Here is a 24,450-nt window from a genome sequence, read left to right on the forward strand (position 1 = left end):
CTGATTCAGTAGGCCCAATAAAGTCGCAGATTGCGAAAAGACTGAGGCACATGCAATGGAATTAGACTTGTCTCATTATTTTACTGTGTGATCTTGGACAAATTATCTAAACCTCAGTTTCTTTTTTTCTTTTATTATTTTTTTTTGAAAATAGGAGATAAAAATGGTTTCTGGCCGGAGGCGGTGCTCACGCCTGTAATCCCAACACTGGGAGGCCGAGGCGGGCGAATCACCTGAGTTCAGGAGTTTGAGATCAGCCTGGCCAACACTTAATTAAAAATTTTTTAAAAAATTAGTCAAGCATGGTGGCGGGCGCCTGTAATTCCACTTACTCGGGATGCTGAAGCTAGAGAATCATTTGAACGTGGGAGGCGGAGGTTGCAGTGAGCTGAGATCGCGCCATTGCACTCCAGCCTGGGAGACCAGAGCGAAACTCCGTCTCAAAAAAAAGTTTCAGCCTCATAAAGTGGTTGTGAGGATTAAATAAGGATGCATATAAATTGCTTGATATGATTCCAGGACAGAATAAATGCTCAATAATGTGTCAGATCAGTTAATTATCTTGCTGAAAGATGCATAGCAAGTCGGTGACAGTGTCACCTCCCTAATATGAGTTTATGCCCTCCCACAGCTTCAACCGCCACCCATGTGAATATGATGCACAGATTTATAGCTCAGCACTCCTCTCACTTCCAGACCCTGATCTCCAGTTGACTACCTGACCTCACGTAGATGTTTTCGTTTTGTTTTTGAGAGACAGGGTCTCATTTTGTGGCCCAGGTTGGAGGGCAATAGTGCAAACACAGATCACTGCCACCTTGACCTCCTGGGCTCAAGCAGTCCTCCCCACCTCAGCCTCTTGAGTAACTGGGACCACAGGGATGTGGCAACGTGTGTGTGTGTGTGTGTGTTTGTGTGTGTGTGTGTGTAGAGATGGGATCTCCCTATATTGTCCTTGCTGGTCTCAAACTCCTGGGCTCAAGTGATATTCCTGCCTTAGCCTCCCAAAGTACTGGGATTACAGTTGTGTGCCACCATGCCCAGCTACTTAGATGTTTTAAAGGCACTTTGCATTAATTTTCTATTTCTGCTGTAACAAATTACCATAAACTTAGTAGCTTAAAACAACACAAATTTATTCTCTTACAGTTCTGTAAACCAGAAATTTAAAATCAGTCTCACTGGGCTAAAGTCAAGGTGTCATTTGGATTGGCTGCTTCCAGAGGCTCTGCAGGGAGATGGTTTTTCTTGCCTTTTTCAGCTTTTAGAAGTTGCCTGTATTCCTTGGCCCCTTCCTCACATCACTCCAACCTCCTTCCATCCTTACAATCGATTACTTTCCTGTGATAGCTACGGTCAAATGGGCAGCTGAAGATGATGATGAAGATGATCTTGACACCGAGAAGCAGAATACCAATGAGGATGACCAGACAGCAAAAAAGGAAAAGTTAAAAGAAGGTAAAAGAAGGCTACTCATACTTGCTGTCTCAGTATCTAAAGGTGGTCACCTACCAGTAGAGAGGCCCACCCACTGCAGACAGTGCCACCGAAGGTGACATGCACTTTCTACCACCCATCCAAAACTGTAATGTGAATCTGCAACAGGAGAGGAAAAAAGAACCAAAACTTCCAAGGCCTTGCATTTTTTATTCAAAGCATTTTTTTTTTCTTGGAGATGGAGTCTCACTCTATTGCCTGGAGTGTAGTGGCACAATCTCTGCTCTCTGCAGCCTCTGCCTCCTGGGTTTAAGCAATTCTCTGCCTCAGCCTCCCAAGTAGCTGGGGTTACAGGCGCATGCCACTACACTCAGCTAATTTTTGTATTTTTAGGAGAGATGGGGTTTCACCATGTTGGCCAGGCTGGTCTTGAACTCCTGACCTCGTGATCCACCTGCCTTGGCCTTCCCAAAGTGCTGGGATTACAAGCGTGAGCCACCACACCCAGCCAAAAGCATTTTTTAAAAGAAAAATTGGTCTATATTTTTTGTTTCTACTTTATATCTTTGTACATATTTTTAGAGGTCAGGCATTTTTAACAATCTTGGATGACCAAAACAGCTTTCAGAGTGTTCTTCACCCAATTTCTGACCTTACTTGTAGTGTGATCATGTTCATTAGAATCTCAAAGGAGGAAGAAAAACAAACAAACACATAAACAAATGCAAAAATAGATCGGGTGAGGTGGTTCATGGCTGTAAGCCCAGCACTTTGAGAGGCTCAGGCGGGTGCATCACCTGAGGTCAGGAGTTCAAGACCAGCCTGGCCAACATGGTGAAACCCTACTCTACTAAATATACAAAAATTAGCCAGGCTTGGTGGTATGTGCCTGTAGTCCCAGCTACTCAGGAGGCTGAGGCAGGAGAATTGCTGGAACCTGGGAGGCAGAGGTTGCAGTGAGCTGAGATCACACCACTGCACTCCAGCCTGGGCGACAGAGTGAGACTGTCTCAAAAAAAGCAAAAACAGGCCAAGCATGGTGGCTCATGCTGTGATCCCAGCACTTTGGTAGGCCTAGGCAGGTGAATCACCTGAGGTCAGGGGTTTGAGACCAGCCTAGCCAACATGGTGAAAACCCATTTCTACTGAAAATACAAAAATTAGCCAGGCCTGGTGGCGGGTGCCTGTAATCCCAGCTACATGGGAGGCTGAGGCATGAGAATTGCTTGAAGTCAGGAGGCGGAGGTTGCAGTGAGCAGAGATCATTGCACTGCAGCCTGGGTGACAGAGTAAGACTCTGTCTCAAAAATAAATAAATGCAAAAACAACAAGTCTTATTTTTTCAACCTGTTTGATATATGTGTGAAACAATGTTATCCAACAATAAACAGGAATCTTATTTTTCTGAGGTTTTTTCCCTAACTTCATTTCTAGTGAATTTTCTGAGTTCTAACAAAAAATGGTAGAGACAGTTGTCATGAATTGTACCCCTTTTCTCATTCTTTCTGCTTTAGACTTGAACATGAGGCATAAAGCTAGACTCAGCTGTAAGGAAAAACTGCCTCATGCTGACCCTGACATCATTGAGCTAATAAACAAATCCCTCTACCTCCAGACTTACTATGTGAGAACACACACACACACACACGTGTTACCAAAACACCAGGGGTTCCGATCTAGTTCCTGTTGCTTGCTTCACAGAAAGACAATCACTGAGATGATTATTGCCAAGGAATAAGGCTTTAATCAGGTGCTGCAGAAAAACATGGGAGATAAATCTCAAACTTGGGTCCCTGACTGACTAAAACTAGGTTTATATAGCAGCAAAGAAATGTAATAATGTATTTTTTTAAAAAAGGAACTAGGGAGGAATAAGGAAGCAATCATGATGAATGAGGGGCCTGGCATCTCATTGTCTGGATGCTGTGATCTGGTGAGTTTCAGTTCTTTGATACTTTTTTTTTGAGAGACCTGAAGGTCATTTCCTGAGGAAGGAACTCAGATAAATATAACTTTCCAGCTTTAAGACCAGAAGGGTCAATTTCTATCTTTGTCCAAAAAAAAAAACTAAGGTACTATTGGGTTAGGTTCACACATGCCCACACCACCCTTAGGTGTTTAAGCCACAGTTGGTCAGGTTGCCTCTTCTTCCAGCAAAAGCATTTCTCACTGCTCTTGCCAGGTCCTGTCTATTTAACCTCCTAGTTGTCTCTCACATTCATGCATTCCTCTTCACCCACCTTTGCCACTCTAGGCACAATGACCTGCTTTCAGCCTTTGGTACATGCCATGTTCCCTCCTGTCACTGCCCTTTATACATGACCTTCCCTCTGTCATGTTCTTCCTTCTCCCTTTAGGCTAGTTAGCTCTTCATCCTTTAGCTCTTATAGCAAGCACTGCTTCCCCAAGACAACCTTCTCCAACCTCCCCTTATCCTACCCTGGGCACCTGTCAGCTGGATGCAATTTTATACTATGTGTGTGATTATCTAATTATCTCACTAGTTAGTCACTCCATGAGGACAGGGACCTTTTCTGTTTTATTCATTATTGTAATAGCAGCAACCCACATAGCAGCTGACACAACAGATATGCTCTATATTTGTTGAATGGCATGAATGTCTAAAACAGGATTCCAACCCAGTTTCTCCTACTTGAGTCTCTGCTTATCCCCAGTAGCTGGGACTACAGGCATGTCATGTGCCACCATGCTTCTTTGGTTCAGCTTTAAAAAATAAAAGAATTGGCTGCATGCGGTAGCTCACACCTGTAATCCTAGCACTTTGGGAGGCTGAGGCGGGTGGATCACAAGGTCAAGAGTTCGAGACCAGCCTGGCCAACATGGCAAAATCCCCTCTCTACTAAAAATACAAAAATTAGCCAGACACGGTGGCGGGCACCTGTAATCCCAGCTACTTGGGAGGCTGAGACAGGAGAATTGCTTGAAACCAGAAGGCAGAGGTTGCAGTGAGCCAAGATCGTGCCACTGGACTCCAGCCTGGGTGAAAGCAAAACTCCATCTCAAAAAAAAAAAAAAAAAGAATTAAGAATGAAAACAAGTCTCTAGGCAATCAGAACCCACAGAGCGGCAGCAGATTGTGAGATCATCAAAATCTGGACACTCTCCCTTTCAGAGAAACTTGTGATCAGGAAAGCTTTCTAGTTACCAGCAATGGCCAGGAACTGGAGTAGAATGGACTGATTTCATACAAAGTAAAGAGACCAGGTCAGAAGGTTTATGAAACACTTCAACAATCTGCTCAGATTTTTCAGCTTGAAGACCCCTATAAAACTGACATCGGCCCTTTTCTGCAATGAGTATATTTGAGACATGGGGAGAAACTGCAGAAAGGGGCCGATGTCAGTTTTATAGGTCTTCAAGATTATAATTAGTTGAATAAGTTATATGTTTTTAGACTTTGGGGTGATTGTTTATAATGTCACTTGGAGGGTAATTAAACTCAGAAAGAAATGGGCCAGGTATGGTGGCTCATGCCTGTAATCCCAGCATTTTGGGAGGCTGAGGTGGGAAGATCACTTGAGCTCAGGAGTATGACACCAGTCTGGCCAACATAGCAAAAACTTGTCTCTACTAAAAATAAAAATAAAATTTAAAAATTAGCCAGGCATGATGGTGCATGCCTGTAGTTCCAGCTACTGGGGAGGCTGAGGTGGGGGGATTGTTTAAGCCTGGGAGATAGAGGCTGTAGTGAGCTGTGATCATGTGCCACTGCATTCCAGCCTTGGCAAGAGAGTGAGACCCTGTCTCAAAAAAGGAAAAAAGAGAAAGAAACAGTCCAGTTCCAAGTTTAAAATTAAAAATGAGTAGTATTGCATTTATATGCCATCCTAGCTATTTATTGCTGCATAACAAAACTTAGCAACCTAGAAACATTTATTATTTCAGAGTTTCTGTGGTCAGGAATTAGAGTGGCTTAACTGGGTGGTTCTGGCTCAGGGTGTCTCTTGAGGTTGCAGTCAAGATGACATCAGGGGCTGTAGTCAACTGAAGGCTCCACTGGAGCTGTAGTATCGACTTCCAAGGCCAGCAGAAGCCCTCCGTTCCTTGTCACATAATCCACGCGCCTCGGCCTCCCAAAGTGCTGGGATTACAGCACTTGAGCCACCGCCCCCGGCTCCAAATGCCCTTTTCGTTTATTGTATGACACGCTCCTCCTATCCTATGACAAATCCTGCATGACCCAGTTCAAATGATCTATGAAATTTTCCCAAAGCATTTTGTGCGGGTTTCTTTTCAGAATTTACAATTGTAACCCCAGTGACAGCTAAGCCCTCCAAGGTTCTTCAAATCTAAATAAAACTGACTTTGCCCAACCATTTAGTCTCAATTTGACAGCCTGTGGAAGCCTAGGCTTTCCCTTGTATTTCTGCAGAGTCTCAGAGGCATACGTTTTCACATCACCTCTTCTCCTGGACTTCCTACTTCCTCAGTTGTGGCCTGTGTTCTTACCTTATAACACAAATGGGAGATTCAGCTCCTTCACTGCTTTCCAGGCAAAACCTGCTCATACACAGTATTTATGAGTACAGAGACTACTGAAGAGCACAGCACACCCAGCAAATCCTTTAAATCTCTAGGCATCAGGCTGGCCCTCCCCAGTCCTCTTTGACTCTTTGGTCATGTGGTGTCCCCCTGTTGCCCTTTCCTGGTGCAGTTCCAGTCTCCCCATTTCTCCGGTCTTCCCTCATTTTCTGAAGCAACAAACCTCTTCAAAAGCTTTTCTCATGTAGAGTAGTTCCAGGGCACTTTCTGTTCTTGGCCTCTCCTTCTACCCAAGACCTTATGAAGGTGTTATTCCAAACAAGACAATTCCTTTCCCAAGAGGAGTTCTTAGACCAACAGGATAATAATTTTCCAGTCATCTTGTATGTTTATAAGCATGTCTTAGTTCAGGCTGCTATACCAAAGTACCACAGACTGGGTGATTTGTAAACAACAAACAGACATTTATTCCTCACAGTTCTGGAGGCTGGAAGTCTGAGATCCAGGTCCAGGAAGAGGGTCTGGTGAGGGCTGTCTTCCAGATTGCAGACTGCCAACTTCTTGTATCCTCACATGGTGGAAAGAGAGTGAGAGAGGTCTCTGGACTCTCTTTCATTTTTATTTACTTATTTATTTTTGAGACAGTCTCACTGTGTCACCCAGGCTGGAATGCAATGGCACAATCTCAGCTCACTGCAGCCTCTGCCTCCAGGGTTCAAGTGATTCTCCTGCTTTAGCCTCCCAAGTAGCTGGGATTACAGGTCCCTGCCACAATGCCTGGGTAATTTTTGTATTTTTAGTAGAGATGGAGTTTCACCATGTTGGTCAGGCTGGTCTTGAACCCCTGACCTCAAGCAATCCACCTGCCTCAGCCTCCCAAAGTGCTGAGATTACAGGTGTGAGCCACTGTGCCCAGCCAGGTGGGCTCTCTTTTATAAGGGCACTAATTCTACTCTTGAGGACTCCACCCTCATAACCTAATTACTTTCGACAAGCCCCCACCTCCCTATACCATCACATTGGAGGTTAAGATTTCAATATATCAATTGGGGTAGGGGGCTCAAACATTCAGTCTATAACAGAGTATGCCTCACCTATGGGTCTGAATCAGGTCTGGTCTGAGTTTGTAGTCCCAGATCCCGGCACAGAGCTTGGGATATAGTGGGCCTTCAGTAACATTTGTTGAATACATGAATTTGTGATAAATGAGAACGATTGATTTAAAAATACTGAATAAAATAATGAATCAGCTAGGCATGGTGGCTCACACCTATAATCCCAGCACTTTGGGAGGCCGAGGCAGGCGGATCACCTGAGGTCAGGAGTTTGAGACCAGTCTGGCCAACATGGTGAAACCCCGACTCTACTAAAAATACAAAAAATACACCGGGCATGGTGGCGGGTGCCTGTAATCCCAGTTACTTGGCAGGCTGAGGCAGGAGAATCACTTGAACCTGGGAGGCAGAGGTTGTAGTGAGCTGAGATCATGCCATTGCACTCCAGCCTGGGCAACAAGAGCGAAACTTTGTCTCAAAAAAAAAAAAAAAAAAAAAAAAGAATCAGTTAATATTAATTGACCTGATGGTTCCCAGGGATCTTTGTTCTGCAAAAGAAAGAAGCTGACGGAAGTTCTAGTCCTAATTCTAGTCCCAGTTCTGCCTCTCACTTGCATGTAACCATGGGCAGGTCACTTTTCCTCTCTGTACCTCAGCTGAAAAATAAGAAGGAGGTTTCTTGTTATTCCTTTTTGTCCTGCCAACCACACCTCATTCTAATCCCCACCTGCTTGCCACCTGATGCTTCATGCTGGGGACCTGGGGTAGCTTCTTATTAAAACCCACCTGCCTGGTTAAGAAGTGCTTTCAAAGCAGAGGGCCCACCTGGAATTGTTCTAGCTCATGATTCTTGTTTAGCCACACCATTGCATTCCTCACCATCCTTTAATGCCTAGTAAAACTGCACATTGAATAAGCTGTTTCATTCTCCCTCCATCCAATTTACAAATGAAATCCCATCAATCTTTTCCTATGCCGGGCCCTCACGCAGGAGTGTGTTTGTGTGTGTGAATGCGTGTACCTGCATTCACTTGCGTGCATATGGACACCCGCTTCCTTAACCAGGTTTATTGTGTCTGAAATTTTCCGAAACTGTGTATAGGCTTTCTGAAGGAAGTAGAAACCTTATGTAGTATTTGTTTTTTTTTTAACACAGGGTCTCACTCTGTCGCCCAGGCTGGAGTGCAGTGGCGTGATCTTGGCTCTGCGTGTAGTATTCTTAGCAAGGCTTTGGTCATAACTGCTTTTTCACTGAGGCCTTCAGCTGGAGCTATCTACCATGAGTCCTCAGAGGCCAGGATTTCCAAGGACTGACTGATCAGTTTTCATTCGTTCCTAGCTCATTGGTATCACTAAGCCTCTGTGTCAACAACTAATGTAAGTATGTATGTATGTATGTATGTGCAGTGGTGTGATTATAGCTCACTGCAGCCTCAAACTCCTGGGCTCAGGTTATCCTCCCACCTCAGTCTCCTAAGTAGCTGGGACCACAAGTACGTGCCACCACACCTGGCTAATTTTTCAATTTTTGTTATAGAGATGGGTCTTGTCATGTTGCGCAGGCTAGTCTTGAACTCCCAGCCTCAAGCAATCCTTCCTCCTTGGCCTCCCAAAGTGCTGGGATTACAAGTGTAAACCAGTGTGCCTAGCCAACATCTAAGATCTCTTTTTTTTGTTTTTTGGTTTTTTTTTGAGACAGAATGTCGCTCTGTAGGCCAGGCTGGAGTTCAGTGGCTTGATCATTGCTCACTGTAACTTTCCGCCTCGTCGGTTCAAGTGATTCTCCTGCCTCAGCCTCCCGAGTAGCTGGATTACAGGTGCGCACCACCACACCCAGCTAATTTTTTGTGTTTTTAGTAGAGACGAGGTTTCACCCTGTTGGCCAGGCTGGTCTTGAACTCCTGACCTCAAGTGATCTGCCTGCCTCGGCCTCCCAAAGTGCTGGGATTATAGGTGTGAGCCACCACACCCGGCACAACTAAGATAATTCTTCCCCCTACCCCGCGCCTACTCGAGACAGAGTCTCGCTCTGTCAACCGGGCTGGAGTGCAGTGGCGCGATCTTGGCTTACTTCAACCTCTGCCTCCCAGGTTCAGGTGATTCTCCCGCCTCAGCCTCCCAAGCAGCTGGGACTACAGGTGCGCGCTACCACACTCTGCTAATTTTTGAATTTTTTTTTTTTTTTTTTTTTGCGATGGAGTCTCGCTGTCTCCCAGGCTGGAGTGCAGTGGCGCCATCTCGGCTCACTGCAAGCTCCGCCTCCCGAGTTGACGCCATTCTCCTGCCTCAGCCTCCCAAGTAGCTGGGGCTACAGGCACCTGCCACCATGCCTGGCTAATTTTTTGTAGTTTTAGTAGAGACGGGGTTTCACCGTGTTAGCCAGGATGGTCTGGATCTCCTGACCTCCTGATCCGCCCACCTCGGCCTCCTCAAGTGCTGGGATTACAGGCGTGAGCCACCGCGCCCGGCCAAATTTTTGTATTTTTAATAGAGACAGGGTTTCACCATGTTGGCCAGGCTGGAAAACTAAGATCTTAATTTGAGTGCCAAAGGGTGTCCCACAGCTTCTTTCCTATATTTTGTTATTGGGGTGGGGCCAGGACACACATTTCAGTAATCTTTGCTTTTAGGGGTTCTGAGGTAACTTAAAGGATGGCAAAAAAAAAAAAAAAAAACCAGGTATGACTCACAGAACCTTAGATTTCATTGTTGCCAAGCTCCATGTGAACTAGGATATGAATAGTAACAATGATTCAATTATTATTAATAGCATACACTTACTAGATACCAAACACTGGGTGAAGTGTGATACATAAGTCATCTCATTTATGTAAACATTATGAGGAAATAAAGCACTGGAGAGTTAAGGAACTCACTCGGATACTCACTGCTGGTGAGTGATGCAGCCAGGATTCAACCCAGCCCATCAGATGCCAGCATCTGCATCTGTAACCATTACAATATTTCTTTCTTCAAGCTCCCAATTTGTGTTCTGAGGAGAGACTAAATAAGGAAAAGAAAAAATCTCTTCACCTATTTAGCCTCCAGACCTTTGCCCATGACTTGGAAGTGTTTGCTGTGGAGTCTCCTATTTTGTTTTTTTTTTTTTTTTGAGACAGAGTCTCGCTCTGTCGCCCAGGCCGGAGTGCAGTGGCGCAATCTCGGCTCACTGCAAGCTCCGCCTCCCGGGTTCAGGCCATTCTCCTGCCTCAGCCTACCAAGTAGCTGGGACTACAGGCGCCCGCCACCGCGCCCGGCTAGTTTTTCTATTTTTTAGTAGAGACGGGGTTTCACTGTGTTAGCCAGGATGGTCTCGATCTCCTGACCTTGTGATCTGCCCGCCTCGGCCTCCCAAAGTGCTGGGATTACAGGCGTGAGCCACCGCGCCCGGCCCTATTTTGTCTTTTTCTTTTTTTTTTTTTTTTTTGAGATGGAGTCTTGCTCTGTCTCCCAGACTGGAGTACAGTGGCATGATCTCTGCTCACTTCCGGGCCCAAGCGATTCTCCTGCCTCAGTCTCCCAAGTAGCTAGGATTACAGGCTCCTGCCCTCACACCTGGCTAATTTTTGCATTTTTATTAGAGACAGGGTTTCACTGTGTTGCTCAGGCTGGTCTGGAACTCCTGACCTCAAGTGATCTGCCCCCCTCGGTGTCCCAAAGTGCTAGGATTACAGGCCTGAGCCACTGCACCCAGCCTCCTATCTTGTCTTCATGAGTGTTCAGAATTTTGTGGTGCACTGATCAGAAGCCCAGAGGAATCTAGACTTTATTGAGGTGCACCTTGGTATTTGAATCCCACTCTCTCTCTTTTTTTTGCGGAGGGGGGAGGGTCGGGAAGACAGAATCTCTGTTGCCCAGGCCAAAGTGCAGGGGGCACAGCTCACTGCAGCCTTGACCTCACAGGCTTAAATCATCCTCCCACCTCAGCCTCCGGAGTAGCTAGGACTATAGGTGCACCACCACACCTGGCTAGTTTTTGTATTTTTTGTAGAATTGAGGTTTCACCATGTTGCCCAGGCTGGTCTCAAACTCCTGGGCTCAAGCAATCTGCCTGCCTCGGCCTCCCAAAGTGCTGAGATTACAGTCATGAGCTACTGTGCCCAGCCTGAATCCCTCTTTATTGGCATCAGATCATATCAATATAAATTTTATATAGACCATTAATATCAGCCAGGAGAAGGATGAAAGCAAAATGTTCTAAGAGCAAAGGGACTGCTGATTATCATCAAGTGACCCTATTTCATAGGAAGAAAATGTGGATGACATTTTATGACCAACAGCATTGTTTATTTAACCTTGATGCACAATAGAGGAGAACTTTTGACTCCAACCCCCAGTCCCTGAAGGCAGAAGTCTAAAATTTCCTCTCAATTCTGTTTATGGCCTTAAAGCATTTGTCTTAGCCTATATTCTCCCCAAAGCAGGGCCTGAGATAAAGGCTTTTGTGTGAGTAGTTTAATTTGCTGTGGTGATCTCAGGAAGCAGGAGCTATGCTTGCAGAGAATGAAATAGGGAGCACAAATATAAGGATAAGATATTAACTACTACTAAGGACAACTGATTACTCAAGCATGAGAGACCTTCTGAGAAACCACATAAAATGCATTTAAGGACTGTCTTGCTCAGGGGAAGACAGGGAGAAAAGGTTATCCATCAGCTTCCCTCTCCCATTGGTCAAGACTGGCCTTAGGGAACGTTTATGTTTCCTGTAAATGAGTGCTAAGTGGACTCCCACAGACATCACACTGGCAGCTCAAAGAGACTAGAAGGCAGGAAATGAAAGGCATGAGACGGGCCTGAGGCTGGGCATTTTCAGGTTACATCTTCATGAAGGTGGTCATTGCTGCACAATGGCTGGAAAAAGAGGTGAGACTGACAAGATTTGAAGTGGGACACGAGAGGTGTTTGACATAGTCCAACCCTTGCACCATTCAAGCCCACTTATGCCCTTGTCTAAGTTTAATTTGTCATATGGTCGTCTTCGGTGTGGCAGCTGGCTGCATTCTCTGCAAACACTTAATAATCCAAGCATATTAGTGAAACAAATTATAATACTTGCTGCTGCAGTTGATCCCAAAGATGTAATTGATATTCATTATCTGCTTTTTCTACCACTCAATCTAGATTTCTCTTATTCTCATCCGGCACTTTGGCTGGCCTGGATTTCTTGCTTGGTGGTGGGACTGTCCCTGAAGTCCTTATGATTGCCTTACCCTTGATATGATCATGGTTACTACAAATAGTCTGTTCATCATTACCACTGGATTTGTTCCTGAGCTGATGCTTAACTGAGCCTTTCCAGAACATTCCACCATCATCTGCCAGGGTCTGTTTTACTGCAGAAGCCATAGAGGTGATCTGAATAGAGATAAAATGGGCATAAACAGGCTTGCATCCTCTAAGTCTGTTCTGATGGTGTTAATCTCTGCAGTTCTTTGCGGGATGCAATATTGTTTCTACTGATGGGGTCAGTGAAGTGTCTGGGTAACTTCAAGGGCTTCCACTTGGCCCTTTCTACTACAGACTCTTACTCGGCCGGGCGCAGTGGCTCACACCTGTAATTCCAGCACTTTGGGAGGCCAAGGTGGGCGGATCACTTGAGGTCAGCAGTTCGAGACCAGCCTGGCCAACATGGTGAAACCCCATGTCTACTCAAATTAGAGACTACAAAAATTAGCTGTGTGTGGTGGTGGCATGCCTGTAATTCTAGCTACTCAGGAGGCTGAGGCAGGAGAATGGCTTGAACCCGGGAGGCAGAGGTTACAGTGAGCTGGGATCAAGCCATTGTACTCCAGCCTGGGTGACAGAGCAAGACTCTTGTCCCAAAAAAAAAAAAAAAAAAAGACTTACTCCTCAGGTCAGTAAAACAACACAAGAATTCTAATATCTGCTAAATATATATCTGCCGATCTCTACTTCCAGAAACTGGCCACAGGGTGGGTCCGTGAATGCATAGAACCAATGTGAAATGCACTTGGGCTAGAAGTCATTTTACCACTTGGCTTTCATCATTCAAATTCATCATCTAAAAATGGGGCACCGCATGCCTCACACCTGTAATTCCGGCACTTTTGGAGGCTGAGGTGTGTGGATCATCTGAGGTGAGGAGTTCAAGACTCATCCTGGCCAACAATGCGAAACTTTGTCTCCATTAAAAATACAAACATTAGCCAGGCGTGGTGGCAGCCACCTGTAGTCCCAGCTTCTCAGGAGGCTGAGGCAGGAGAATCACTTGAACCCGGGATGGGGAGGTTGCAGTGAGCTGAGATTGCGCCACTTCACTCCAGCCTGGGCAAAAGAGCAAGACTCCATCTCAGAAAATAAATAAATAAATAAAAATGGGGGTGACAGTTCTTATCACATAGGGTTTTTGTGAGGATTAAATGATATGCATCAGCTTCTCCGTGTCTGCAAATTCTTGAAGGCAGCGACAATCAATCAATCAACTGCCTTTGTAACCGACACAGTGCCTACAATAGTGTCTTGAATATCTTCATTTTTTGAGCCAATGTTTATGAGGCATCTGCTCTGCGGCAGGTTCTATGTTGGGTATTGGGGAAACTCTTTTTAAAAACACTACTGCCCACATTTGTCTCCTCCTCCAATGGAAAGGCCAAGTATTTTCAGGAGCCACTTAGGTAGGCAAGGCAGTAGTAAGTCACAGCTGCGAGTCCAGCATGTGAACACAGTCTGATGCTAGAGAGCACAAATTTACTACGATGCAATGCCATATTCCTATGGTTAGAATAGGCTAGGGAATCTCACAAACCTGGGCTCAAATCCCAACTCTACCAATTCCCAGAATGTGACCTTAGGTAAGTTGTTATGTCTCTCTGAAACTGCAATTTTCCCTGTCTATAAAGTGGGTATAATATTTACGTCTACCTCATAAGATTGTTTTGAAAATTAAGAGTTCATTCATGGAAAGAATTTAGGACAATGCACTGAGTAAGTGCTGGGTAAAAGTTTCTATTACTATGTTTTCCAGAAAAGCTGAGTCCCCAGGTATGATTTGGAAGGAGAGAAAGAGCCTGTTTCTGGCTTCTAACTGGAGCCTATGCTTCCCAGCCTGTCAGAATGGCCACCAGCAGGCTGTAACCTTTTATGATTTGGAAGGAGAAAGAGAAGAGGGAGAGGGGAGATATATGTAGCCAAGCAACAGATGGGGGAAAAAAAGCCAGCTAGTAAGAAATTCTAGGTGGTAGTGTTGGCCAATTAATAATAATATTAGGCCAGGCATGGTGGCTCACACCTGTAATCCCAGCACTTTGGGAAGCCAAATCCTGGGCTCAAACAATCTGCACACTTTAACAAGTTACTTATTTACTGCCCAGGGCTAGCTAGGTGCTTAGAATTTCTCTTGAAGGAACTCAGGAGTTTATTTCCATGCCTGGAGTAGTCTGCAGGCCCCTAAAAAAGGGGATCCCTGCTCCATCTCAGAAAGGTCACATTTTTAGGATGGAGCAACTAAAAGAGATTTTAAAAATACAGTCATGCTGGGAATTTTTACTTTCTGCTGCAGGTGTTGGATTCGATGAAGGGATTCACTTGGGGGGAGGTGTGTTTTATCAGGCTCACTCTGGCATCTGGTAGGGAGACCAGTCCTCTGAAGCCAGATGGCCTTAGATTCAAACCCCACCGGTGTAATTTATTCAAAAATCTGCAGGGCAGGCCAGCAGGCCAGGCCAGCAGCCTGGGCGACAGAAAGAGACTCTGTCTCTTAAAATTTGTTCACCCTGTGACCTCAGGAAATGTGTCAGTCAGGATTCTACCTGAGAAAAATAACTGGTACTATATATGAATATATTTACTTATTTATTGCAAAGAATGGGCTTTTGTGCTCGTTGGGGCTGGCTTGGCAAGTTAAAAATCTGCAAGGCAGGCCAGCAGGCTGGACACTCAGGCAGGAGTGGAAGCAGCAATCCACAGTAAGTTTCTTCCCCAAGGAAGACTTCAGTTTGCTTTTTAGGCCTTTACACTGACTGGATGAGGCACACCAAGATTATTGAAGATAGTCTCTTTTATTCAAAAGTCAACTGACTGTACATGTTAACCACATCTACAAAATACCTTCACAGCAACACCTAGATTCGTGTTTGATTAATGAAGTGGGTACTATATCCTAGCCATGTAGGCACATAAAACTAAACTTCACGGCCAGGCTTGGTGGCTCACGCCTGTAATTCCAGCACTTTTGGAGGCCAAGACAGGTGGATTGCTTGAGTCCGGGAATTGGAGACCAACCTGAGCAACATGGTGAAACCCTGTCACTACAAAACATTTTAAAAACTAGCCAGGTGCGGTGGTGGGAGCCTGTAATCCCAGCTACCCAGGAAGCTTTAGCCCTGGCTCTTGAGTTGCCGTGAGCCAAGATAGCGCCACTGCACTCCAGCCTGGGTGACAGAGTGAGACCCTGTCTCAAAAACAAACAATCAAAAAACTAAACTAAACTAACCTTCACTTAATTTCTTCAAGTTTGTTTCCTCAGCTATAAAATCAAGATACTGATCCTTACCTCCTATATGAAAATGCACATAAGGTAGCAGAACTTTCCATGAAGCAGAGCAACAGGGCTTAATAGGTCTTAGCTCTCAGTCTATAGGAATCGGTGGGGAGGCCTTTGCAACACTTTGGAAGAGCAGGGTTTGGTTTGAATAAGAATATATTTTTCCAACCTGGATACTTTGTAATATAAGCACATGGCGGGTGGGGAAACAGTTCAAACCGGCAGTCAATGAAGAGTTAGTCTGTGTTACTCTAGGTCTTTCTCTCAAAAGTAATCATTGCTAATAGTTTGCGATTATTTTTCCAGAATTTTGTTCTATATGCATGCACGCTCAATGCCTAATCACACTCAGCCTTTTGTCCCCTTGCACCTTGCTTTTTAAATTTTAATGGTATGTCTTGGAGAATGTTCCATGTCAGCATGTACAAATCTACTTCTTTTAAAAAATAGCTGCAAAGGGCTGGGCGTGGTGGCTCACACCTGTAATTCTGGCACTTTGGGAGGCCAAGGCAGGCAGATTGCCTGAGCTCAGGAGTTCGAGACCAGTCTGGGCAGCACAGTGAAATCCCATCTCTACTAAAATACAAAAAAAAAAATTAGCCAGGTGTGGCGGCATGTGTCTGTAGTTCCACTCACTTGGGAGGCTGAGGCAGGAGAATTGCTTGAACCCAGGAGGTGGAGGTTGTAGTGAGCTAAGATCACGCCACTGCACTCCAGCCTGGGCGACAGAGTGAGACTCTGTCTCTTAGAGTAAAAAAAATGGCTGCAAAATATTCCATTGTGTCATTAAATACTAATTTACTTATTTAATAAGTTCTCAACTGATGGTAATTTAGGTTACTTTTTTGCTATTATAAATAATACAAGGGTAAACATCTTTGTACATACATACATGTTTGCATAATGTGTAAGAAGAGATAAATTTCTAGAACTGGAAGTACTGCATTAAAGGGTCTGCACATTTAAAATGTCAATATATAGTGCCAATTTATCTTTCAAAGAGATTGCATTAGTTTATACCCAAACAATAGTATATGAGAGTGCTGTTTCCCCATGCCCTTATCAACACTGCCACCTTGGATTTAAACCTACTTGTTTTCCTTTAAAATACCAAAATGGGCCGGGCGCGGTGGCTCACGCCTGTAATCCCAGCACTTTGGGAGGCCGAGGCGGGCAGATCACAAGGTCAGGAGATCGAGACCACGTTGAAACCCCGTCTCTACTAAAAATACAAAAAATTAGCCGGGCGCGGTTGTGGGCGCCTGTAGTCCCAGCTACTCGGGAGGCTGAGGCAGGAGAATGGCGTGAACCCGGGAGGCGGAGCTTGCAGTGAGCCGAGATCGCGCCACTGCACTCCAGCCTGGGCAACAGAGCGATACTCCGTCTCAAAAAAAAAAAAATACCAAAATGGGCATTTGAAAAAAATAAGCATGATTTTTTCCTTGGCAAGAGCTGTATTTTGTTTGAGTCTGATCTTTCTGATGGCAGAGCTAGGCCTTATGCCCCGTCCTGTGGTCCCAACTCTGAGGAGTTGGGGCAGATGACCTCTCTACAGGACTCAATCAGAATAGCTCCAGGTCACCAGGCAAAAGGGTAGGCCAGACCCGGGCCTGTGCCCAGCCAGATGATGGAAATGCAAACAAGTCAAGTTCTATAATAGAACACAGAGCCATTGCCGGGAAACCACAAATTGCTGACTTGCTCCTGCAAACAATCAATATTCAGAAGCATGGTCCAGGAATGCTAACGATGCATCCTGCACAAAGGGCTGAGTGGGGGAGGATGTGCTTTTAGAAAAGAACCCAGCACCAGAAGCCCTGGCGCTGCTGCTTAGAGAGCCACCAAGAAGGCCCTTGGTCCCATCACCACACCCTCTGATGATCCCACAACCCTAGGCTGTCAGAGCCAGAGTAGATCTGGAAAATCATCCCACCCTGAGAGAGTGAGAGTCCAGGCAAAGAATCAAGGGAGTTCCAAGAAGCAAATGCTCACTTCGGTGAGATAGTGCAGGGCAGTGGTTAGTGGCTACACGTGGGCTCAAATCCTGACTCGGTCACTTACCAGCTCTCTGACCTTGGACACATTGCTTCACCACTCTCAGCCTCAGTTTTTTCATCTATAGAATGAAGATAATAACACCTCTCTCAGAAGGTCATTGTGAAGATTCAACTGAATAATTATGTTTGTAAATAATTTAGCATGGCAACTGGCTTTTTGTAAGGTTGTAATAAATTATTAATATTAATTTTTTTTTTGAGACAGAGTCTCCCTCTGTCACCCAGGTTGGAGTGCAGTGGCACTATCTAGGCTTGAATCCTCCTGGGTTTAAGTGATTCTCCAGTCTCAACCTTCCAAGTAGCTGGGACTATACGTGTGCACTAGCATGCGCAGCAAATTTTTTGTGTTTTTAGTAGAGATGAGGTTTCGCCATGTTGGCCAGGCTGGTCTTGAACTCCTGAGCTCAAGCGATCCACCGACCTTGGCCTCTCAAAGTACTAAGATTACAGGTGTGAGCCACCACACCTGGCCTATATTGTTATTAATAAACAATAGGATATCAGGAGTGGGGACTAAGGAGAGGCCATCTGCACTAGACCTTGAAGAATTTGGAAGATTTGGTAATTAGACTGATTAAAGGGATGAAGTTCCTGTGCAAAGGTTCTCTTCTGGTGTCTCTCCTGGCCTAACCAGGAGGCATGCTGGGGTCTCAGCAGTAGACCACTGCAGAGGAGGGTGGGTATAGGTAGGGGATAATTCCACTGCAGAACATGACAGTCCTTGCTTAAATGGCATCTACAATGACATCTGGGGTCCAAATTCATCCCCATATCCTCCTGTCTCAGCCTCCCAAAGTTCTGGGATTACAGGTGTGAGCCACCATGCCCAGCCTCCATCCACATTTGAATGTAGGCTCCATCAGGGCAGACGTCTTTACTGTTAAAGTTCTGCATGATGATGAAGGGCACATGCCTGCATGGGTTTGCTCCACTCTATTCCACCTCAGCTGCCTCCCTCCTTCAGCAAGGCCTGGCATCCCTACTCTGGGGCTGTTACTTAGAGGCAGGGTATGGCTCCAATTTAGCACCGTTATCCCCAGGGCCAGATAGACAGTGATGGGATTGAATCAATATAACATACAAAACTCTTCATAATCTGGGTTCAGTACTTTTTTTTAGCCATTCTCTTAGCCTAGACTCCAGCTAGTCTCTAGCACAGACTAACTACATAGAATAATGGTAATATTGGGCTGGGTGTGGTAGCTCATGCCTGTAATCTCAGCACTTTGGGAGGCCGAGGTGGGCGGATCACTTGAGGCCAGGAGTTCAAGACCAACCTGGCCAATATGGCGAAACCCCGTCTCTACTAAAAATACAAAAATTAGCCAGGTGTGGTGGTGCATGCCTGTAGTCCCAGCTACTTGGAAGGCTGAGGCAGGAGAATAGCTTGAACCCAGGAGGTGGAGGTTGCAGTGAGCCAAGATCGCACCACTGCACTCCAGCCTGGGCAACAGAGTGAGACTCTCTCTCAAAAAACAAAAACAAAACAAACAAAAGAATAATGGTAATATTGATCATCATCATTCACTGAGTGTGTACCAGTCATTGTTCTAGCACTTTATGTGCATTAATTCACTGAATCCTCACAGAACCCTATCAGTTAAGTATTATTATTATCTTCATTGGTCTGGTGAGAAAATTGACCCAGAAAGGTGAAATAACTTCCTGATAGGTCAAGGACTTGAAGCCAGATGGTCTGCCTGGACCCTGAACCATTCCCAGCCACTCCTCTCTGCTGCCTCTGTTGCAGAGTGGCTTTGCTCTTTCAAGTCGCTGAGCCTCTGCTCTGCTGCAGTGCCCTTCCCCAACTTCTGGCCCTAGCAAACTCTACTTGCCCTTTGAAGCCCAGTCCAGATACTGCATCCCTGACCCCACCTGCTTCTCCAACCAGGGGAAGGAGGTTGTCCCTGTCTCCACTTTGTTCCCCTTACAAGTTGCTCCCAGTCCTGGATGGGGAGGTCATCTGAAACAGGACCCTGACTCACGGCTCAGTATCCCCAGCCCTCAGCACAGTGCTTTGTCTGTGGAATGTCTTTCATTCGTGTTTTCAACAAACATGAATGAGTTGAATGAGTAATTGACTCCACTGCTTCACACACAAGGAAACAAATCCAGAGAGGCAGAGGGACCTGTCCACATCACAGCCAGTGACAGAAAGAGCTGAGGCCAGACTCCTGGGCTCCTGACACCCAGCCCTGCTCTCTCTCACATCATCCCAACTGTGTGTGGAACGTTTGGAAAAGGCTTCATGCATCTTTGAGCCTTTCTTAATTCTGTCTTACATTTATTTCATCCCAAAGAGGACTTCTTTGAGAGTGCTGGTGGGAGAGTGAATTTTGGCTCGTCTTGTCTGAAGTCATGAGGCAACAGGGAAAAACAGACAAACAATCCTGAGATGTGTTTTACTGACCCAGTCCTCAAAACAGCAGAACAAAACACTCCACACTCAAGCTGGGGCTGCTAGCCAGCAGGGCACTGAGTGAAGCTGGACAGAATTCACCAAGTGGGTCCTCCTCCCTTTTGCTTAAAATGGTGGGGCCTTTGGAGAGGAAGTCTTTTCTGGTTTGTCTGAATTTTCTTTTTTTTTTTTATTTTCTTTCTTTCTTTCTTTTTTCTTTCTTCCTTTCTTCCTTTCTTCCTTTCTTCCTTTCTTTCTTTCTTTCTTTCTTTTTCTTTCTTTTCTTTCTTCTTTCAGACAGAGTTCCACTCTGCTTCCCAGGCTAGAGTGCAGTGGTGAAGTCTCAGCTCACTGCAACCTCCACCTCCTGGGTTCAAGCTACTCTCCTGCCTCAGCCTCCCGAGTAGCTGGGATTACAGGCGTGCACCACCACACCTGGCTAATTTTTGTATTTTTAGTAGAGATGGGGTTTTACCATGTTGGCCAGGCTGGTCTCGAACTCCTGACCTCAGGTGATCCACCTGCATTGGCCTTCCAAAGTGCTGGGATTACAGGCTTGAGCCACTGTGCCTGGCCCTTTTTTTTCTTTTTCTTTCTTTTTAACAGGGTCTCACTCTATCACCCAGGCTGGAGTGCAGTGGCACAATCACGGCTCATTCCCACCTCAGCCTCCTGGGCCCAAACTATCCTCCCACCTCACCTGTGTAGCTGGGACCACAGGCGTGCACCACCATGCTTGGATAATTTTTAAATTTTTTGTAGAGATGAGTTCTCCCTCTGTCACCCAGGCTGATCTCAAACTCCTAAGCTCAAGGGATCCTCCTGCCTCTACCTCCCAAAATGCTGGGATTACAGGCATGAGCCACCACACCTGGCCAGTGATGATTACTTGTTCATAATGTCCTTTGTGGCTGGAATGACCTTCCTTACCTTGTCTACCTAGGAAACTTTTACTTATCCATCATAAGGGTGTTCTCCTTGGCAAGGTATCTCTGATCATCCCGTTTCCCCTCAGTGTGGTCCCTGGTTCTCTCAGCTCTCTCACCCCTTTTACCTTTGCCCCTCTAACACAACCTGGTCTATGTTGAAATTGTTTACTTGCCCATCTTCCCTAGTAGGTGATGCCACCTAAAAGGATAGGCTTAGGCCCCCAGGGCCGAACAGTGCCTTCCCCATGGAGACTCAGGAACTAGCTTCTACATCCCTAGATTAGGAACACTAGGAGGTTGGGAGAAGAGGAATTTTGCAGGGCTGGGGGCTGCACAGCTCCTGGGAGCACCAGTCATATCGTATGCTATTATTTTGTTTGAATGGAGCCCCTGGAGCTGTGCAACTTGGTAGCTCTGGGCCTCTGCATGAGACAGACTTGGTTTCGAATATTAGCTCTGCCACATTCTGGCTTCACTCCCTGGACCATTTAATCCATTTAGGCTTCAGTATCTTCACTTGTCAATGACTGTTATGATTGTGACCTCTCAGATTGTTGTCAAGATTAAATGAGATGATACACACAACGATCCTGATGGTGCCTGGCCAGTGGTAGTTGTAACCCAGCACCGGATTTTTAATGGCAAGATTCATACCAGGGCTGAGCATCAGACTATGGGGTTGCCTTAGTGAAAGAGGCAGAAAGGTAATGTGAAGAGGCAGAAAGAGCAGTGCTCTAGGAGCCAAGAACCCTGGATACAAGGGCTATATGTGTGTGTGTGTGTGTGTGCACGTGTGTGTGTGTTTTCTCTGCCCCACCATCGTGGTCCATCTTCTCCTCTGTCCCAGGCCCATCCTGGTTTTGTAGTCCATACTCAGCTGGAGAAATTTGAGGCAGAGGAGCAGCCAGGAATCCATCTAGGGTGGGCAGGCCTACCCGGGTGCTGGGAAGCGGGAGTGCCCTTGAGCAGTGGCACTGCTTTGGGCTGGAGCCGTGACGCCTCCTCTGTGGTGGGGGTCATGGTTTGGAGCATGGGCTATGGAGCCAACAGCCTGGGTGCAAAATCCCCCTTAGCCCCTTCCTCACTGTTCTACCTCTCTGTGCCTCAGCTTCCTCACTGGATTAGTTTGCTAGGGCGGCTGTAACAAAGCGCCACAGCCTGGGTGGCTCAAACAGCAGAAATCTATTTCACATAGTTCTGGAGGCTAGGAGTGTGAGATCAAGGTGTTGGCAGGATTGGTGTCTAGTGAGGGCCTCTCTCCTCGGCTTGCAGATGGCTGGCTTTGTGGTTCTATTTTTGCTATTGGTGAAATAAGGGACAGTGAGCTCAGAAGGAAATAAACTTCTGGGGTCTAAGTAGCCTAGGGGGAACAGTGAACAGACCTGCAGTGACACTGCCCAGCTGGCCAATACTGGACTGCATTTCATCCCAGACAATTTCAACACACAAGTTTGTTTTATGTTCTATTAATACCACATAAGAATAAATACTATAAATTGTAATTGTAAGACACCATCAATTGTTAAGTCTCACCCTGATCTGAAATTTGAAAAAAATACGTGTTGTGTCTTAGAATTGATGAAAGACAGTAGATTCTGTTTCTCAGTTTTTGGCAGTGAGGATCCACCGAGGTGGAGGGGCGGGCAGGCGATGTGCCTGGGGCCTCAGATGCTGGCTGCTATCCAGTATCAGCGTCCACACAGGGAAGTGGAATGGTGAGGCATCATCCCAATCGAGGCTCCTCACTTGGAAAACTGGCTAAATCCATGGCTGGGAAACAGATCCCAAAAGCTGCATAGGCCCCACTTGAGCTTTTTGGTGGGCCTTGTAAAATGAGCCCATCACTTGGGCATCTGACAGACCTGGGTTCTTGCTCTAAAGCTGCTACTCACCAACCAGGAAGTTGAAAGAAGAAAGGCTCCAAAGTGCAAAGAGGGGCCAGGCACGGTGGCTTATGCCCGTAATCCCTCCAAGGTGGGTGGATCACTGGAGCTCAGCAGTTCAAGACCAGCCTGGGCAATATGGTGAAACCTCATCTCTACAAAAAGAAGAAGAAGAAGGAGAAGGAGAAGGAGAAGGAGAAGACGACGGAGGAGGAGGAGGAGAAGAAGGAGGGGGGGAGGAGGAGGAGGAGGAGGAGGAGGAGGAGGAGGAGGAGGAGGAGAAGACAGAATGAGACCCTGTCTCAATAAGTAAATAAAAGTGCTAAGAGGGCTTTGCCAAACGTTGCATGCACAAGATGGTGTGTGTGAGAGAGAGGGCTTGGAGTCAGGGGTCCCAGGGTTCGGTTTTGGCTTTTCCCTCCCTGGCTGTGGACTGGGCCATGTCCCTCTGCCTCCCTGGACCTGTTTCCTCTTGGGTAAAGCAGTGGAGTTCAGTTACTCATCCAACAAATGTGAACTGGGGGCCTCCCCTTCCAGGTGGTATGCTGAAGGCTGGGGGTATACAGGGTGAGATGTAGCCCCAGCTCCAGGAGAGCTCTGTTCAGTGTGGAGAGCAAGGAGTGAAGAGAGCAGAGAGGAGGCAGCCAGGCATTTTCCATGCTGTGTCTCCTTTAATCCTCATCATCACCATATGTGATGGGTAACACAGGCATTTTTATTCCAGGTTCAGGGATGCAGTCAGGGAGACTGAGAAAGATGATGCTGCTTACCAAGGCAGGGCCAGGGTTTGGACCTGCTCTGCCTGACCCAAAGCCAGTTCTCTTTCCTCTTCACCTTGGATGGTTGGTCAGAAGTTTCCTTCTAGCACAGCATTCTCAGATTCTATGCCAAAAATTAGCCTGTGAATGTCACATTCTGACCGGCTTCTACAACATCCCCCTCGCTTAGCAACCAAGTAAGGAAGAGCCTCTCTCTGCTCAGGAATGGTGGGGCCAGGGGTGGGGTGCAGGGTAGCTCAGCTTGTCTAACCTGGCTTGTCTTCTAAGGAGGTGGGGAGCACCATGTTTTAGGGGAGTGAGCCTCCCCCTCACAAAAGCTTTCCATCTACACTCATGGGCATGTCATTGGTGTGACATGCCATCTGAGTGACTCCACTTTGCCTGGTCATTTTGTGCCCAGCAGCTCTTAATACAGTCCAGCAGTTCCCACTAGAAAATACAGAAATCAAGGGACTGCTCCATCAGTGAGCATTATGTTCACAGGTACGTGTCACAGGATGAAGGGGTGGGAAAAGATGCTGGGGACCAGTCCTTAGTCTGAAGCCTCCACGGCAGCCCCATCAAGGGATTTTTTGGTCTCTGTTTGCATATCTCCCCGGATAGGAGGATGATGCTTCCTTTCAGCTCTGGCTAGAAGAGACTTCTAGCTGGTAGAGCCCAACAATACCTTGCGCATTTTGCTGAGGAAGATCTCAGGCTGAGGACAGTGAAGTGATTTGCTCAGGGTCGCCTGGTGCAACAGTGGAAAGCCTGGGTCAGAGTCTTGGCACTGGGAAGCCTGGTTCTGTCCTTGACCTCACAGTTGAGTGGAAAGAATCCCAAGGGAGGATTCAGGCTGGGTTCTTGCCTCAACCAGGTCATTTAACTTGAATTAAATGATACTTAATTCAATTTAATATCAGC

At 46.2% G+C, this 24,450-nt stretch overlaps 1 long non-coding RNA gene across 2 annotated transcripts; it reads right to left on the minus strand.

Annotated features, from left to right (window-relative positions):
• Positions 1 to 1,258: 1,258 nt before the first annotated feature.
• On the minus strand, positions 1,259 to 23,627 carry LOC105468813 (uncharacterized). 2 transcript variants are annotated; one of them, XR_011610951.1, is made up of 5 exons: positions 23,539 to 23,627; positions 22,778 to 22,923; positions 17,563 to 17,617; positions 3,093 to 3,190; positions 1,259 to 1,391 (listed from the first exon to the last, which is right to left on the minus strand). It is a non-coding gene; the product is annotated as an uncharacterized lncRNA (long non-coding RNA). The 2 variants fall into 2 exon arrangements; XR_979619.2 differs by lacking the exon at positions 17,563 to 17,617.
• Between the last annotated feature and the right edge of the window lie 823 nt (positions 23,628 to 24,450).

The sequence above is a fragment of the Macaca nemestrina genome, chromosome 12 (genome assembly GCF_043159975.1).
Source record: "Macaca nemestrina isolate mMacNem1 chromosome 12, mMacNem.hap1, whole genome shotgun sequence".
Classification (NCBI taxonomy): Eukaryota; Metazoa; Chordata; class Mammalia; order Primates; family Cercopithecidae; genus Macaca; species Macaca nemestrina.